This window comes from Oryx dammah, unplaced genomic scaffold (assembly GCF_014754425.2).
Source record: "Oryx dammah isolate SB20612 unplaced genomic scaffold, SCBI_Odam_1.1 HiC_scaffold_10, whole genome shotgun sequence".
Taxonomy (NCBI): domain Eukaryota; kingdom Metazoa; phylum Chordata; class Mammalia; order Artiodactyla; family Bovidae; genus Oryx; species Oryx dammah.
In genome coordinates this window covers 50,005,877-50,024,569 of record NW_024070194.1, presented here as the reverse complement: position 1 = coordinate 50,024,569, position 18,693 = coordinate 50,005,877, and the positions used below count along the sequence as shown (strand labels likewise).

General features: G+C 42.0%; 1 non-coding gene across 1 annotated transcript; it reads left to right on the top strand.

Moving 5' to 3' along the window:
* Positions 1-1,134: 1,134 nt before the first annotated feature.
* Positions 1,135-1,244, top strand: LOC120869639. Its single transcript, XR_005722606.1, has one exon. It is a non-coding gene; the product is annotated as a U6 spliceosomal RNA (small nuclear RNA).
* Positions 1,245-18,693: the final 17,449 nt, after the last annotated feature.

The following is an 18,693-nucleotide window of genomic DNA, read 5'->3' as shown; positions in this document are numbered from 1 at the left end:
GTGCAGATTCCTTTAAAAACTTGAAATAGAACTGCCATATGACCCAGGAATCCCACTGCTGGGCATACACACCAAGGAAACCAGAATTGAAAGAGACACGTGTACCCCAATGTTCATCGCAGCACTGTTTACAATAGCTAGGGTGTGGAAGCGACTAAACTGAACTGAACTGAAGGACATGGAAGCAGCCTAGATGTCCATTGGCAGCTGAATGGATAAGAAAGTTGTGGTATATACATGATGGAAAATTACTCAACTATTAAAAAGAACGCATTTGAATCAGTTCTAATGAGGTGGATGAAACTAGAGCCTATTATACAGAGTGAAGTAAGCTAGGAAAAAAAACACCAATACAGTATTTTAATGCGTATATATGGAATTTAGAAAGATGGTAACGATGACCCTATATGCAAGATAGCAAAAGAGACACAGATAAAAGAACAGACTGTTGGACTCTGTGGGAGAAGGCGAGGGTGGGATGATTTGAGAGAATAGCATTGAAACATGTATATTATCATATGTGAAATAGATCACCAGTCCAAGTTCGATGCATGAAACAGGGCTCTTAAAGCCAGTGCACTGCAACAACCCAGAGGGATGGGATGGGGAGGGAGTTGGGAAGGGGGATTCAGGATGGGGAACACATGTACATCCATGGCTGGTTCATGTCAATGTATGGCAAAAACCACTACAATATTGTAAAGTAACTAGCCTCCAATTAAATTTAAAAAATAAAATGAAAAAAGTGGAGGTAACTTTAGAAAAAATTATGTTTCATTAAATATTAAATTCTAATTTTGTCAATTAAAAAAAAGTGGCTGTGTCTGGAGAGTGAGAAAGAGGTGAGGTGGGGCATGGGACCCCTGTTACATTTTCTTTGGGCTGTGGGAATCACTGTTTTTGTATAAAGTTTTTTAGGCATGTTCGACTTTTTAGGGTTCTACTTGTATTCCATCATGAGGTGGTTCTCCTCTGAGGATGGCTTCAGAAGCTAGTTCCAGATTCTTGACCCAACCTAGAATTCAACTTGCTCATTTGTAGAAAAACACTTGAAAACCTCGAGGTGATTGTTCGGCCCCTTGCTCTGTATTTCTGTGATGCCAAGTCATCTTGTCTAGACTTATAACATCTGGTGTTTACTTCAGCAGGACATATGCTAAAAATTAGAACAAAACAGAGAAGATTAACTAACGTGGCTCCTGCACAAGGATGACACACACATTCATGAAGCGTTACATATTTTTGAGTAAAATGTTTCTCTGAGTTCAAAAAATATATATATAGAGAGAGAGATTACATCATCTAAAGGGCTCACTTTAAATTAAGCCTTCATAATCACTGACTTTATGTGAAAAGAAATCCACAGGCTCTCAAACTGAAATCAGCAGTTCTTAAAAGTACTTCTTTCTTCAGTAAATGCATGCTTCCAAATTTCGAAGATTTGGAAGAGAAGTGGGTTTGGTTTTAATTGTGGTAAAAATAAACATAAAATGTATCATCTTAATCATTTTTAAATGTACAGTTCAATCCTGTTGGAAGAAAAGTCATTTTTTTTTACATTTGTGTGTGTGTGTGTATGTGTGTTTGTGTATGTGCACAGAAATTAGCTCAGACCTGGAAATATTTGGGTCGTGATCTACATCAAATATGTATTGTTCTTCAGTTCATATTAGTTTGACAGAATGATGTTAGTAACATTATAAACTTTCAAATATTTCCAGTGGAGGTAAAATCAGAACCAATGACAACTGTTTAAAATATTCAAGAAGTTAACTCATTTTTTTCACCCACTTAGCAGCCAAGAACCATGGGAAATGAAAACTCAAAAGTACTGCAACTAAATCTAAGAAATCCCAAATAATTGTCCATTGTTTCTTGAGAGACAGACAAGACATCACCAGTGTAAGCGCCAGGAAACACCCACGTTACCATCTTGGATATATTCTTTTCTCACTGGATAAAAAGTTAGGCACCCAGCTTTTGTATACAATAACTGGAATTGTGCACAGGCCCCCTCCACACTGCTCTGAAAATGAACTTTTGTTTTATGCAAATGTAGGCGAACGAGAATGAACAAAAGGCGCACATTTTAAGGCTGAGAGCATTCATCTGAAAATGAAAAGTGGATTTTTCTTCTGTTAGGAGACCAGCCATGTTTTGCAGTGGACCGGCTGCGGGCAGACCTGAGGCCTCAGGAGTCCCCTCTTTGCAAATGACTGTCCACTGGCAAGGACTTTCTAAATGCCTTTGCCAAAGGTCCCGATGTGGCCCTCCTGCAGAAATGAACAGGAAGAAGCCGAGCTGTCTCTGGTTCCTCCAGCCCCATGCGGGTGGTGAGGGCCAGCTGCTCCCCACAAGACTTTTTTTTTTTAATATTTGTGTATTTATTCTGGCTGCACCGCATCTTGTAGTTTCGGCATGTAGGATTCAGTTCCCTAGCCATGGATCGATCCTGGGCCCATTGCACTGGAATCTTGGAGTCCTACCCACCGGACCACCAGGGAAGTCCCTGCAGATCCTTCATTTTGTTATTTAAAAAAAATAAATGTTTGGCCTCATTGAGAGGCATGTGGAATCTTAGTTCCCTGACCAGGGATCGAACTCATATGCCTGCATTGCAGCAGAGTCTTAACTGCTGGATTGCCAGGGAAGTCCTAAATCCTTTATTTTAAAAAAAAAAATGTATTTTATTTACCGTTGACTTACAATGTTGTGTTATTTTCTGTTGCACAGCAAAGTGACTCAGTTATACATACTATATATTCTTTTTCATATTCTTTTCCATTATGGTTTATCACAGGATATTGAATGTAATTCCCTGTTCTACACAGAGGGACCTTGTTTATCCATCCTGTATATAATAGTTTGAATAGTTTGCATACGTCAGTTCTAAACTCCCACTCAGTCCCTCCCCACTCACCCTTGGCAAATACAAGTTTGTTCTCTGTGTCTGTGAGTCTGTTTCTGTTTCATAAATAAGTTCATTTATGTCATTTTTAGATTCCACATATACGTGACATCACACAATAGTTGTCTTTCTGATTTACTTCACTTAGTATGATCATCTCTAAGTCTGTCCAGGTTGCTGCTGCAGACTCTTTAACTGAACTTTCACAGAGGCAGGAGGCTAGAGACCCCTGCTTAGGAGGCCTGATGAAAAGATGCTTGGTTATTTAGGAATGTTGGGGTCTTGATTCCTGAGTCTGGACACAGAGGCAACCATCAAAGAGCCTTCCTACTGCACCCCCCACAACACACACACACATTCTAACTTCACTCTGATATCCAACAATCACTCCATTGAGAACTCTGCAGCCGGCAGCTCCAGCACCGCATCTTCATGGCCCCAGCCCAGAGTGATGGCACCTCCGCCCTGTCCAGTTCATCCTTGCTTCTCCACTCTTCACTCTGTCAATTTCCCCCAAGGGACTCTTGCATCCATCCCTTGAACTTGGATGTTCCCATTGTTCTCCCAGCAAAACATGCTTTCTGAAATGTACCCTCATGATTTTAATGCAACTATTGATAAACCCAAAATCTGCTTTTTCAACCCCACCTCTCCCATAAATTTCTAACTCATATATCCAACTGCTTGCGGGCCATTTACACTTGAAGACCCCATAGGCAACCGCAATTCAACACATCCAAAAGTGAACTGAAAAAAACCCCAGTGATTAAAGTCCACAAGTCCACAATAGCTTACTTGAAGTCCGTGGGGACCAATGTTTTATGGAATTTTGAGTTTTTCAGAATTTAGAAAAGATAATACACAGTATTCAAGAAACAGCACCAGTGAGGTCTGTGCCATGACCTTGTGATCAAACATGGTTTTTCTCTTCAGCAAAATGTACCACTATTCACTTTCAGTGGGATATACAAAAGCTGAAAAAATTCTTATGTCAGTTGAGTATCTCCAGCACTTCCAGTTCTAAGAACTGATTCTACTAAAATACACCCATGTGCAAAAATGTATTTTGTAGAAAGATGCTCACAGCATGAGGGAGGAGAATCCTTGGCATGTTTGAAAAACAGAAAGGTTCTGTTATCAAAAGAGCTGCATCAAACTTACAAAAAAAAAACAAACAACTTTTAGAACTTTAAAAATATTTTTATTTATTTGTTTGTTTTTAGTTGCAGCATGTGGGATCTAGTTACTGACCAGGGATTCAACTCAGGCGCCCTGCACTGGAACCATGGAGTCTTAACCACTGGACCTCCAGATAAGTGATTATTAAATTTTGTCACCTATGACATTAAAGGGCTAATATCCCTAATACACATGGAGCTCTTTAAAATTAACAAGAAGAAAAAAGATGAAAATAGAAAGAAAATAGACCAAGCATAGGAATAGACCATTCAAACATAACGCTTTTAAATGTTCATCCATACTATTTGCAAATTGCGAAGCAATGCAACTTGCAATAGTAAGATTTTCTGTTTATCAGATGAGCAAAAATGAAAAACAAGTTAGCAAAGGTATAGAGAAATAGACACATATATTAGTGAGTTAAAATTTGGAAAAACCTTAGGACACTTTTTACCTAATTAGCATGCAGGAAACTTTATATAAGTGCTTGTTATATAGATATCGCTATAAGTTGTTTTTATTTACTTTTGGCTGTGCTGGGTCTTCATTCCTGCCTGCGGGCTTTCTCTAGCTGCAGCAAACAGGTGTGACTCTGTAGTTGTAGTGTGAGGGCTTCTCTTGTTGCAGAGTGTGGGCTCAGTAGTTGTGGCTCATGGACTTAGTTGCCCCCAGACATGTGGGATCTTCCCGGGCCAGGGATTGAACATGTGTCCCCTGCTTTGGCAGGCAGATTCTTAACCATTGGACTACCAGGGAAGCCCTGGAAGTATTTATTGGCATAAACTTATTCAAAAACAACTTAGTAAAAAATCAACATCTACTAAAATTTTAAATATATATGTCCTATTCTCCAGTACTTCCAGTTCTAAGAACTGATTCTACCAAAATACACCCATGTGCAAAAATGTATTTTGTAGGAAGATGTTCACAGCATGAGGGAGGAGAATCCTTGGCATGTTTGGAAAGCAGAAGGGTTCTGTGCTGGAGGGTAATGAGCCAGAGAGGAGAGACTGGAGAGGAGGGAAGGGCCCGGCCCCGCGTGTCATGAAGTTGTGCTGTGTGCTTAGTCACCCAGTCATGTCCAACTCTTACAACCCATAGGCTGTAGCCCACCAGGCTCCTCTGAGGATGGGATTCTCCAGGCAAGAGTACTGGAGTGGGGTGCCATTGCCTTCTCCAGGGGATCTTCCCGACCCAGGGATCGCAGCCAGGTCTCCTGCATTGCAGTCAGACTCTTTACCGACTGTGCTAAGAGGGAGAAGTTGACCTCCTGTTAGCCTCCCGTCCAGTGATGTGGGTAATGTCTCTTGCCCTTGCTGCTGCTGCTCCTGCTGCTAAGTCACCTCAGTCGTGTCCGACTCTGTGCGACCCCATAGATGGCAGCCCACCAGGCTCCTCCATCCCTGGATTCTCCAGGCAAGAACACTGGAGTGGGTTGCCATTTCCTTCTCCAATGCATGAAAGTGAAAAGTGAAAGTGAAGTCGCTGTCGTGTCCGACTCTTAGCGACCCCACGGACTGCGGCCCACCAGGCTCCTCCATCCATGGGATTTTCCAGGCAAGAGTCCTGGAGTGGGCTGCCATTGCCTTTTCTGCTCTCACCCTTAAAACTGGGAAAATCATTAGGACAATCCCCACCAATAGAGTCTGGCAGAAGTGACACTGTAACTTCTGAGGTTAGGCCATGCACTTCTGCCTTGTCTCATTGGGACACTTGGTATTAATAAAAGCCAGCCACCATGCTGTAAGGAGGCCAAGCCTCCAAATGGAAGGGAGATGTGTGGGTTTCTGGTCAAGCAACTAGGATATCAGGCAACAGCCAGCATCAACCGCCAGACTCAGTGTAAGTCTTCAACTGATTTCAGCTCCCACTCCAGCGTCCAACTTTCCCATATAAGCAAGCGTGGGAGCGAGCTGTCCCCACCCAAAGTGCAGGTTTGTGAGCAAAATAAATGATTATTCATCTAATGGCTGTTGTAGGCCTCTGTGTTGGAGATGATCTGCTGCCCAGAAACAAATAACCAGAATACCCACTGAATCGGGTATTTTTTTTTTTTTACAAAGATCCTTCAATGATCCATATGCACATCTCAATGTGAGAAGTGTTGGTTTATGTAAAATTGTGTGACATGACCCAGGGAACCCTTCTCAGTGTGGCAGCCTGGATGGGAGGGGCGATTGGGGGAGAATGGATCCCTGTATATGTATGGCTGAGTCCCTTCGCTGTCCACCTGAAACTATTGTGACACTGTTAATTGGCCATACTCCAATATAACATAAAAAGTTCAAAAAAATTTTTTTAAATTGTGTAACAAATGTTTCTACTGCCCTCAACAGCACTGATTGCAAATTATGAAAAACTGCATAATGAGTGAAAATGCTATTTAGAGTAATTCTTCCCAGAAAGCTGGATAAGTTTTCTGTGAAACCTGCTGTGTTCTCTAGGTATGAGAACTTGCCCAAAGCTTGGGTCAGACTTACAGTTGGCAGGTAGTGGGTTGCCATGAGAGAGAAAAAATTGGCAAAATAATTGAGGCAAGTCAAGAGATTTTAGGGGCCAAGCATCCTGAAATGTTGTAGAGATGAGTGATGGGGGTGTATGACTAATATCTAGTAAATTCACTGTATTTCAGAACACTAATCATCTTAATAGCAGATGGCTTTGAAATCTTTCAAAAACAAATGGTGTCATGCTACCAAATTAAGTGCAGATGAATACATGCAGGTGTTTGCTATTATTAAAGCATCACCACAAAGCTGTCATTCAGATCCTCCTCCTGGGGTGAAGTTTGAAAGCATGTTAGCTCCAGGTCTATGGTTTCATATCGCAGTGTATAGGGGAAGCTTTCCTAACTACTAGTAAATGTGGTTGGAGAAGGCAATGGCACCCCACTCCAGGACTCTTGCCTGGAAAATCCCACGGATGGAGGAGCCTGGTGGGCGGCAGTCCATGGGGTTGCTAAGAGTCGGACACGACTGAGTGACTTCACTTTCACTTTTTCATGCATTGGAGAGAAGGAAATGGCAACCCATTCGAGTGTTCTTGCCTGGAGAATCTCAGGGACGGGGGAGCCTGGTGGGCTGCTGTCTATGGGGTCGCACAGCATTGAACACGACTGAAGCAATTTAGCAGCAGCAGCGGTAAATGTGGTTAATCCGTATCATGCTTCAGGTCTTCGTTCACTTTAGTTTAGTTACCTGTTCTAAATTCTAAATCAACCCAGATTACGAAGATTGATGAATATCATCAGCCTCCACACCATCTCAAACAACTGGATATTTGAGAGCATCTGAATTTTTCCATGAATTTTCATCTCCAAAATTCCAGACATTTGGCAGTCAGCGGGCACAGCCAGGTCATGTAGCATTTCCTTTTTACTCTCTCAGCCCTCACCTGCCTGTGTGCAAGAGACTATTCCTGCAAAGTATGGTCCTGCAGCTGTAGTTATATTAAGTGCAGCTTGCCTAATTCATTTTCCAGTTATTAAAAATAACTTACTAATAACAGTTCTTAGTAACAACAACAATCAACAGAAATAAATTCTGGCTAATTTAGACAGAAAAGAATTTGTTGGAAGGCTAAGAGGGGCTCTTGAACACAGTAGGAGGAGGAAACCTGGGCTGGAGAAAGGGCAGGGATGAAGCTAATCCCAGCCCCACCCACTTCCCCACCCACAGTACCATCACCTCACTAAAACCATCTTCCCAAAGACCCACCCTTTCTGTAGCACCACCTCGAGCCAAAGCCCTCTTGACTTCCATATGTGAAAGTAGATATGGGAGCCACAAACTGCCCTCCTCCTTCTCTCACAGCAAAAAAGATTATTCCCCATAAGAATACTGGGATGTTATAAGGAATTGGGGTGATGCTGGACATCCAAAAGCCTACACATGTCTGCTATAAATAATATGCAGGGTTTATTTCAATTATAAAATAATTCATGTTCATTGTGGAAAATGCATAGTATTGTCTTTCTTTTCTTTTTTTTCCCTAAAATTGGAATTCTGTTGAATGTACTATTTATAAGCAACTGTTTTTCACCTAACAATGCACTGTGATCATTTTCCATGCCACTGACTGTTCATCTGCAACGTGATTTTCAATGCTGGGATGGTCTTTCTTCTCTAATATTCATTTTAAATCCCTTAGGCAATTTCTCTCTTTTTTTTCACCAGCGTAAAAATGACACTAGACTGAACATATACTCCCTTTTTTCCTTCTTTGGTTTATGTATATTGAAGCCTTCCCATGTTCCAGGCACGGTGCTAAGTGCTTCTGTGCATTTTCTCATTTACCCTTCACAGCGTCCCGTGTGGTGAATCCTAGTATCACCATCTTACCGTGAGGAAGACGCTTCCTGGAGCTGTTACTTGCCTAAGTTCAGCCAGTCTCTGACAGCCACCACTTAGCTTGGACAGGCCACACACATGGCAGGTGCAGAACCTGCCTGGCAGCCCCGGCTTGTCCGAGCCCAGGCTCAGGCTTCAACCACCTACCTTCCTTCTTATATAGATATCTTTGTGTAATCCATGAATATTTCCTTAGGATAATAAATCAGAAAAAAACAAAAAACAAAGGGACTTCCCTGGTGGGCAGGGCTTTTCAATTCCACTGCAGAGGGCGAGAGTTCGATCCCTGGTTGGGGAACTAAGATCCCACATATCGCATGTGGTGTGGCCAAAATAAATAAATAAATAAAAACAAATCAGGAGATGTGGCACTGGAGGAGTAAAGACTGTTGATACATACACTCAGTTGCTGTCCTGAAAGTTTATACCAACTCATACTGCCCCTCCCCCGCTCCTGGAACTAGATTAAGCTGCTTATTTTTCCACGCCAGGTTGGCCCAAACCTGGTGAGTATCATGTTTATCAGATAACTTTGGCCATCTAACTGGTGAAAAAAACAGATGTCTTGTTTTTTGTTTGTTTTTTATTGACATATAGTTGCTATGTAACATTATATGTTATAGGTATACGATTTCACAATTTTTAAAGGTTATACTCCATTTATAGTTATTCTAAAATATTTACTGTATTCCTTGTGTTGTACAATATATCCCTCTAGCTTATTTTGTACATAGTAGTGAAATCCCCTACCCTTATATTGCCTCTTCCCCCTCCCCCCTACCCACTGGTAACTACTACTTTGTTTTCTGTATCTGTGCATCTTCTCAATTGTTTGTTGGACTTTTAATTAATTTATTTGTTTTTGGTTGTGCTGGATCGTTATTGCTACTTGCTGGCTTTCTCTAGCTGCAGTGAGCAGGGGCTACTCTTCATTGAGGAGCGTGGGCTTCTCATTGTGGTGGCTTCTCTTGTGGAGCACAGGCTCTAGGCATGTGGGCCTTAGTAGCTGTGGCTCACACGCTTAGTTGCTCCGTGACATGCGGAATCTTCCCAGACCAGGGACCAAACCCGTGTCCCCTGAATTGGCAGGCAGACTCTTATCCGCTGTACCACCAGAGAAGTGTGGTTGTATTTTTTAGGTCCCAAGTATAAGTGATATCACACAGTATTTGTTTTCCTCTGTCTTATTTATTGCACTTAGAATAATGCCCTCCAAGTCCATCCATGTTGCTGCAAATGGCAAATTTTCATTCTTTTTATGGCCGAATACTATTCCATAGTATATATAGACCACATCTTCTTTATCCGTTCTTCTGTCAGTGGACATTTAGGTTGCTGTCATATCTTGGCTATTGTGAACAGTGCTGCTATGAACATTAGGGTTCGTCTTTTCCAATTTGTGTTTTCGATTTCTCTGGATGTATACCCAGGAATGGGATTGCTGGGTCATATGGTATTAGCAGTTCTCTCTTTAGTTTTTTGAGGAACCTCCATACTGTTTTCCGTAGTGGCTGCATCCATTTACATCCCCACCAGCAATGTAGGGAGGGTTCCTATTTTGGTTTTTAAATTGTGCATCTTCCGTATTTTGGTATAACACCAGCTACGTTTTATGGTTTCTTGCTACGTGTCAGGAGAACGTAAGTGGGGGAGGGTCTCTGTTTTGTTGGTGTCCTTTTTGTTCACTGTTGTATCCTCAGCACCTAGCAGAGTGCCTGGTATACAGCAGTCACTCAATAAAGATTTGCTGAATAAACGAATGAACAAGGCAGTGTGCGAGGCACTGAGGGCAGCCCTCCCCTGGCTCATCTCATCCGGTTCTGACAAATCTGTTTATCTGCTGTGAATACTCATAGGCGGTGTGCCCAGCAGGGACCCCAAGAGCTTCACTCTGAACTTCAGGTTCTGCTGCCGTAAGGAGGACTTCCCACCCCCTTGGTTTTCCTAGAGTCCCCCCGGAAGGATTCCTAGTATAACACTTAGGCTATATTTAAAGTCACACTGGGGAGTTCCCCGGCGGTTCAGTGATTAGAATTCCTCACTTTCACTGCCAAGAGCTAGGGGTCAGTCTCTGGTTGGGGAACTAAGATTCCACAAGCCACGCAGCCAAAAAAATAAAAAAGAATAAAAAAAATTAAACTCACACTGCCCCTAAAATATCCCCAGATTTGGTGAAAATGTGCCCATTCACTTTCCCATGACTTAATTTTTTTATGAGCCTTTTGATTTTTTAAACAATTATTCAAAAAAGTCCATTTTTTTGGTACTGATGAACCTATTTGCAGGACAGGAAAAGAGATGCAGACGCAGAGAATGACCTGTGCACAAAAGAGGGGAAGGAGAAAATGAGATAAATGGAGAGAGTAGCACTGACTTGTATATCCTTGTATGTACATGTGTAAAATAGAGAGCTGGTGAGAAGCTGCACGGGGAGCTCAACCTGGTGCTCTGTGATGGCCCAGGGGTGGGAGGGAGGCTCAAGAGGGAGGGGCCATATGTACAGGCATAGCTGATTCACTTTGTCAGAAACCAACACAACATTGTAAAGCAATGATCCTCCAGTTTAAAGTAAATTTTAAAAAAATTACACAACTTTACAGAAAAAAAAAAATCTCCATTTTTAAACTTAGCTTTCGGTGACAAGCCATAATGGAAAAAAATATGAAAAAGAACATCTATGTATACATATATATTAATATATATATCTGAGTCACTTTGCTGTGCAGAAGAAATTAACACAACATTGTAAATCAACTATACTCCAATAAAATCTAGAAAAAAAATAAGACATTTAAATTTAGCTTCCTGAGTCTATGCTTGTACCCTCAACACTTTCCTAATGATTTTCTGCTCCTCAGTAAGAAGAGGACACTTGATCCTGTCACAGACACACTTAACAACAATGGAGGCACCAAGGGCCCAGATGACGTGGATTTTTGTTTTCAGATCTCAGTGGGATGCTCAGTCTCACAGCATGAAAACCCCTAGGACTCGACCTGGGCACAGGCCACATTTGGACTTTGGTGTCGCCCCTCTCTTCTTGGTATAAAAGTAAACAATTCTAATACCAGGGGTCAGGGCAGACTGATTTGATTAGAGGCTGTGTCTTAAGTCAGCCTACGATGGTATGCCAAATGTAATCATTTTCACTGCCTCTATCCCTAGAAGAGGAAAAGAAATAGAAAATTTTATTTATGGAGATTAGAAAGAATTCTCTATGTATTAAAAATATTAGCCCTAATCCTCTGCCATATATATTGCAGACACCGCCCATTATTTTCAGGTGCCTGTTTGCTTTATTTGTGGTATTTTTTTAAAACTTGAAAATGTTTTTCCCTTTTTTATAGCAAAATCTAGCAAACTTTCCCATTGTTTTTTTTTTTTCCCCCCTTTGGAATTATATACAGAAGTCTCTTCTGCTCTAAGTAGGCTAATAATCATACATAATAACCATTTCTCTTAGGAATTCCCTGGCAGGCCAGGGGTTAGGACTCTGCACTTTTATTGCCAAGGGCCTCAGTTCAGTCCCTGTTCAGGAAACTAAGATCTTACAAGGTGCATGGCAAAAAAAAAAAAAAGGCAATAAAGCCATAATCATCTCTCTGTGGAATTATCTTGAGTTGGGATTTTAAAAAAAGAAAACTTAGCTTTTCAATGTAAAATCAAGGTGGTACATAGAATCCTTCCATAATAGTGCTACAAGGGCGCCAACTTAGCTTGGCCATGATTCCAGGGCAAACAAACCACTCCCAGACTGGGGTGTCAAGGTTCTTGCCTCTGGGAGGGAAGATGGAACCATCACCTCTGTTTCTTCTCCAGATCCTACAGACAGCAGAACATCTAACCCTGCAGATACTGTAACAAAAAGTGGGGCCTAGCTGCTCACTGCTCAAAAGCCAATGAAGAGGCAAGGCTGGTGGAAAGGAAAGCTTGCTTTATTTTGGATGCTGGTAACCTGGTGAGGCAGGGGGACTTGCCAAAGGCTGACTCCCACCACCTGACAACCAGTGGGCGAGAGCTTTTATAGGTGGAGGCAGGAGGCTCCATGTAGAAACGACACAGTCAGTGGTAATGATCTCTTGAAATTGGTCATCAGTGGCCTGGTCATCAGTGGCCTGACCAGTTTCTTCTTGATCATTTTAAGTACAGCAAATCTTTAGTTCCTGGGTCGGATTGTTCCCATTTCTTTGAGGCCACTTCTCAGAACTGTTGCAGCTTATGTCGTGGCTACAGTCTGATCATAGTATAGTTAACTTCTTCCACCTGCTGGAGGGTTTCAGTGTCTATAAGACAGCTCACAGGATATGGCTCAGAATATTATCTATAGCCTTTAAGGAGGAAAGAAAGGCCCTTGACTTTGCTTACTGGTCAAAGTATTATTGTTTGTCCTATTCAACTGCTTTTCTTTGTTTTTGTGTTTTCTCACTTTTCTGATTAAACTTATTCTTTGGCTAAAGTTTTTCCGCAGACAAAAGGCAGCCTGAAACATGAAGGGCAAGCACTACAGGGTTCCGCTCTGTTTCAATACTACTTCAGTTCCTTGGGGTCAATAACCTTGAATATATCCTGGCATTATTGTAGGCAATAAGGAGGTATCTTTGTATCAAAGTGTATATTCAGAAAATTTTTCTCATTAAATTTCTAAGAACTGAAAAACAATAACAAAAATTAAATAGCTTCAGGACTTCCCTGGTGGTCCAGGGAAATTAAGAATCTGCCTTGCAATGCAGGGGACACAGGCTCAATCCCTGGTTGCGGAACTGAGATGCCATGTGTGGCAGAGCAACAAAGATCCCAAGAGCCGAAACTAAGACCTGATGGAGTCAAATAAATAGATAAATAATTTTTAAAAATTAAAAAAAAATAAATAGCTGTAAAGCAGTCCTCAACGGTAGCAGAAAATTAGCTAAGGAAAAAACCACAAAACACAACTCACCCAAATGAAATATATGTTAAAACATGGAATTGTCTATACATATGAATGAGAATTGTTCAGGATGACAGGATTTGCATTATAAAATTAGTTTACCAGTAACTTGTAATAAATTCTAAGTATTCAGTGAATGCCTATGAATTCCAAGTAAAGGGTCCTGCTTCCAATTTCTTGGAAGAAAACCTGGATCCCATAAGAAGGTGGGAGGCATATTAGACACTTATTTTGAGCCACTGGTCTCCCAAAATACACAAGCAAATCAAATTTGTTTTTTGGGTTTTTTTAAACTATTTATTTTGGTTAGCTAGGTCTTTGTTGCTTCACAGGGGCTTTCTATGTTGTGGCAAGGGGGGCCTGCCCTCTAGTTGTGGAGTGTGCGCTTCTCGTTGCAGTGGCTTCTCTTGTTGCAGACCACCAGCTCCAGGGTTTTGGCTCAGTACTTGTGGCACACGGGCTTAGTTACCCTGAGACATGTGGAATCTTCCCAGACCAGGGATTGAACTCATAGCCTCTCCACTGGCAGGTGGGTTCTTAAGTACTGGACCCCTAGGGAATTCCAAATCAACTTTGTTTTGATTCTATATTGAGCATGCTAATTGTCTGGATACAGCTACATCTTATAGAAATCACAGCAAATGCAATTTGTCCGCTGCAGAACTTGTTGGAACCTCCCTCTGTTGTGGAGATTCCTTGGTGGCTCAGATGGTAAAGAATCTACCTGCCAAGCAGGAGAGCCAGGTTTGAGCCCTGGATTGGGAAGATCCCCTGGAGAAGGAAACGGCAACCCACTCCAGTATTCTTGCCTGGGAAATCCCATGGACAGAGGAGCCTGGCAGGCGACAGTCCATGGGATCACAAAAGAATTGGACACAACTTAGGGACAGATTTTCTCTCTGTTGTATTTGAAAAAATAAAGTTACAGCAGCACTTGGGGTTTTGTGGTGACAGGAGGCATGGTAATCAGCTGCTAATTAGAATTCAGTGAAATATTAGGGCAATCATCGCAGGAAACTCCCACTCAACACTATACATAAGTTAAAAATGCCCAAGGGTAGCAATTAACTTCTGGAAATAGTAGCAGGTATGTGTACTTGAATTGAAATTAATCAACGCATCTCTATTACCTACACAGTTTACAGAGGCTACAGCTTGATATTTTAATGGAGTGATATCAGTCTGGTGTTTATACCCAGGAGTGTGGATTTATACATTTAAAAATATCTTTTATTTTGATTGTAAAACTGCTGCTAAAGAAAATTGGCTTCAACGAGACATTCTTTTGATATTGGACTCTCCTCTTTCTTTTTTCCTTGGAGATTATTTAGGCTTTTCATCAGGGAGAGGTACTTAGGTAAGCTGCAAACACAAGGCGTAAACAGATCTCAAAGTAGTATTGACCTTAGAGGGACCTTCACTTTGTGGAGACTTGTGTCAGATCTTTTAAACGAGTCAAAGGGAACTTGGAAAAATGATTCTTTTCCGCCTTAAATTGCAACTGAACCATGGAAAAACTAGAGAAACAGTCCAGAACATAGCCAAATAACATAGTCTAGACTTTACCTCAGAGAAGGCAATGGCAACCCGGTCCACTGTTCTTGCCTGGAAAATCCCATGGACAGAGGAGCCTGGTGAGCTGCCCTCTATGGGGTAGCACAGAGTTGGACAGGATTGAAGCGACTTAGCAGCAGCAGCAGCAGACTTTACTTGCCTACAGGATGCTGTAATTGCTGGATCTTGATGTAAAATTTGCATTTAAAAAGGTGCAAGACAACAACTACACAGTCTGTCTATTTATAGATAAAAAATAATACCCAGTCATTTCATCTAGTGGAGAAAAGTTCGGTTTCTTCACATTCAACCCAGAAGATATTCAAACATATGGCAGAAATCACATATGACACTTCAACAGATTTATTTGCCTGATCCTGTATGTATTTATCTATTTTGGGGCATTTGTACATGAGAACATAAATAGTACTTTATTGCACCAACCCCAGAGTATTAGTTACTTATTGCTGTTTAACAAATTGCCTCCATAGTGGCTTGTATAAATAAAATGCTGCTTCTTTCAGCATTTGTGGAGCAGGAATCTGGGCACAGTTGAGCTGAGCTGCATGAAGCTGCAGGTGAGCAGTCAGCTAGGTCTGGGTTCTCATCTAAAGACTAGAACTGGAGGGTAGAAGCCACTTCTAAGCTCACACACCTGGTTATTATCAGTCTCAGGAAATCAACTTTCAATCTTACTCACCTGAGCCTCTCCATAGGGGCTGACTGACAACACAGTCGCCAGCTTCCACAAGGAAACCAGGCAAGAGACAGGCAGCAAAAGTTGGGGCCACCAAGATGGAATCTGCAGTCCTTCATCACGCAGTCTCAGAATCGACACCATCGCCTCCACCAGATTGTCTTCTCTAGAAGTGAGTCACTCAATCCAGCCCACGTGGAAGGGAGGGCATCCTAGAACAATGTAATACCAGGAGGCGGAGATCAGAGGGGGAGGATTTCAGAGGCTCTTTCCATGATCAGAATCAGTCCATGAGGATCTTATGGAGAGGAAGCAGCTGAATATGCTCTTATTTCTGCCTACCATCTGTTTGGGAAGTGACTCCTTGCTCCCTGTCAGTCTCTGTGGCTCTGGAGACTGAAAGCTCGCCTCACCCTGGCTCTTAGGGTTGTGCAGCCACGGTGTCCCCAGCCCAGTCGGTAACAATGCTGCATCTCCGTGGCCAGAATGACTGGTTTGGGGATGAGACACACAGAGTCCTTTTTCAGGAACTGACACAGGTGCTGGCAGAAACCAGGCCTCCTAAGATCACAGGTGCTGTGAAACGTGGGAAACTGGAATTCTTCTGCCTCTTGTGTCTATATATAGGACTCCTTTGCTCCATGTGAAAAAATTCTTAGAATAAAACAGAGCCAAGAGGGGCAGAGTGAGTTAAACACACCAAATCCTCGTACATCTCCTACCCCTCTGAGCCCAGCTCTGCCTAAAGTCAGGCTTGCCTTTCCTTTTGCTATTTTATCTGGCTGCACTGCATCGTGTGGGCTCTTAATTGTGGCACGTGGGATTGAATTTTCTGAGTAGTGATCAAACATGGACCCCCTGCATTGGGAACACAAAGCCTTAACCACAGGACCACCAGGAAGCCTTTTCTTAGTTAGCTTTGAATCTGGTTTTTAATCACTTTCCTCACAACAACAACAACAAAATGGTTCTAATATATCCACATGTTATGGATGTGGTCGCAAATACACTCTCTTCCCTTAATAAAACCATCATAGCAGTGGCTTTCATGAAGTTGTCTAAATGCATTTAGTATATTTAAATTTCTTAACCTTATCAGCATAATAGAAAACCAAGCTCCATGTGTTTCCTATTGTTTGAACTACTTCCTTTATTCACCTTAAATTTACTTTTCTCAAGATTCAGGAAACGTCTTCTTGTTCCATTTAACTTCCCTAAGAACAGGGACAAATGCTTTCCTAATTATTATTTCCTGCCTAACGTGCAGCACAATAGCTGGCCACGCAATAGATCCTCAGGAATTGTTAAGTGAATCTTTTAAGTATCCTTTCGATTATTGTTCCATAAGGTCAAGACTTGAGTTGGGGACCTCCCTGGCAGTCCAGTGGTTAAGACTCTGTGCTGCCAATGCACGGGCATGAGTTTGATCCCTGGGAACTAAGATCCCACTTGCTGAATGGCGTGGCCAGATAAATAAATAAATAAACAAACAAAATAAAAAACAAGACTTTATTTTTGCCCGTATGAAAACCAGTTCAGTATTTTCATGTTAACTTCAGGTTATTCCTATATACTTGGGCTTTTCATAATCACTGTTCTAAACAATTCACAAAATCATTAAGTGAGACTAATCATAGAGGAATGCCAATGTTTATACTTCTTCCCCCAAGAAGTGCTCCTGAATCCTTAACCATTGTTTCTTGTCTCTAAGCAACTTCCCTCTGCTTCACCCCTAGTCTCCATCACACCATGGTGACTCAATTTCTAAAATAGCCTTTTGTGTGAAACTCTGTGAAAGGCTTTTTGAAAATCTTAATGGACGCCATTCATGAGCTTTTGTACATAGGCGTATGTGCCTCCTACAATGGATTTATTAGCTCCGTGAGGCTGGTTTCCTCTCAGAAGACCATATAGCCCCTCCAGCTCCTTCCTTGTCTCCCCAGGTGCAGAGGTGTGCGTGCACTTGTCTTTTGGGGAGAAGGGCTTAGCTCTTCTCTATGGATCTGTTTTGATGGGTTTTCAATATGTGGCAGATGTTGTAGAATAACGTAGAGTGGAGACTGCCAAAGTCAAACTCTCCTGAAAGAGATGAGTAACTTTGGTTCAGTTAGCATGCTGAGGTCAAAAACAGGGAAATAGGGGCTCTGGTATGGTTAGTATGGGCGGAAAACAGGAAGTTAGGTTAGAAACACAGGAAGTTGTGGTTGTCAGTCAAGGGTCAGGAATGTCACAGGTCCTTTAGGAATTTGACAGTGTCATTGGTTTCCTCTTTCTTCAGATTCCCTCCTCTCTTGATCTCTGCACATCATGCTTCCATCCTGCCTTGGAAAATACTCCTTCTCAGTCTTTCCTGGAGGCTCTTTTGTCTCTTTAATATGATTGTTTTCCATCTTTGGTCTTATTATGTCTCCGTCTGCATGTTGCATTGTCAACGTCACATCCTCCCTTCAATTTAGGGAGTCTATTTTATAGGCTGATAGAAATGTAAGTCATAGTAATTATAAATGTGTAAATTTGGGTCACATAGTTCTTCTCTGAGCTCCATATGAGTCTATTCACCTCCCTAGAGGACACATCCATGTCAATAGCCCACAGATGTTCCAAACCTGTGTCAGAAATCAAAGAACATCTGAACATATCCAAGATCATATGCAAGGTCTGTACATAATTTAAGGCCGTTTTTCTCCTTTGGCAATGCTTTGGGATCTTAATTCCCCTACCAGAGATTGAACCCATGTGCAATGGCAGCCCACTCCAGTACTCTTGCCTGGAAGATCCCATGGACGGAGGAGCCTGGTGGGCTGCAGTCCATGGGGTCGTGAAGAGTCGGACACGACTGAGTGACTTCACTTTCACTTTTCACTTTCATGCACTGGAGAAGGAAATGGCAACCCACTCCAGTGTTCTTGCCTGGAGAATCCCAGGGACGGGGGAGCCTGGTGGGCTGCCGTCTATGGGATCGCACAGAGTCGGACACGACTGAAACGACTTAGCAGCAGCAGCAGCAGCCGTGAAGCAGAAGGACAAAGTCCTAACTAGTGGACTGCAGGAGAATTTCCAAGGCCTGTTTCACTATAGA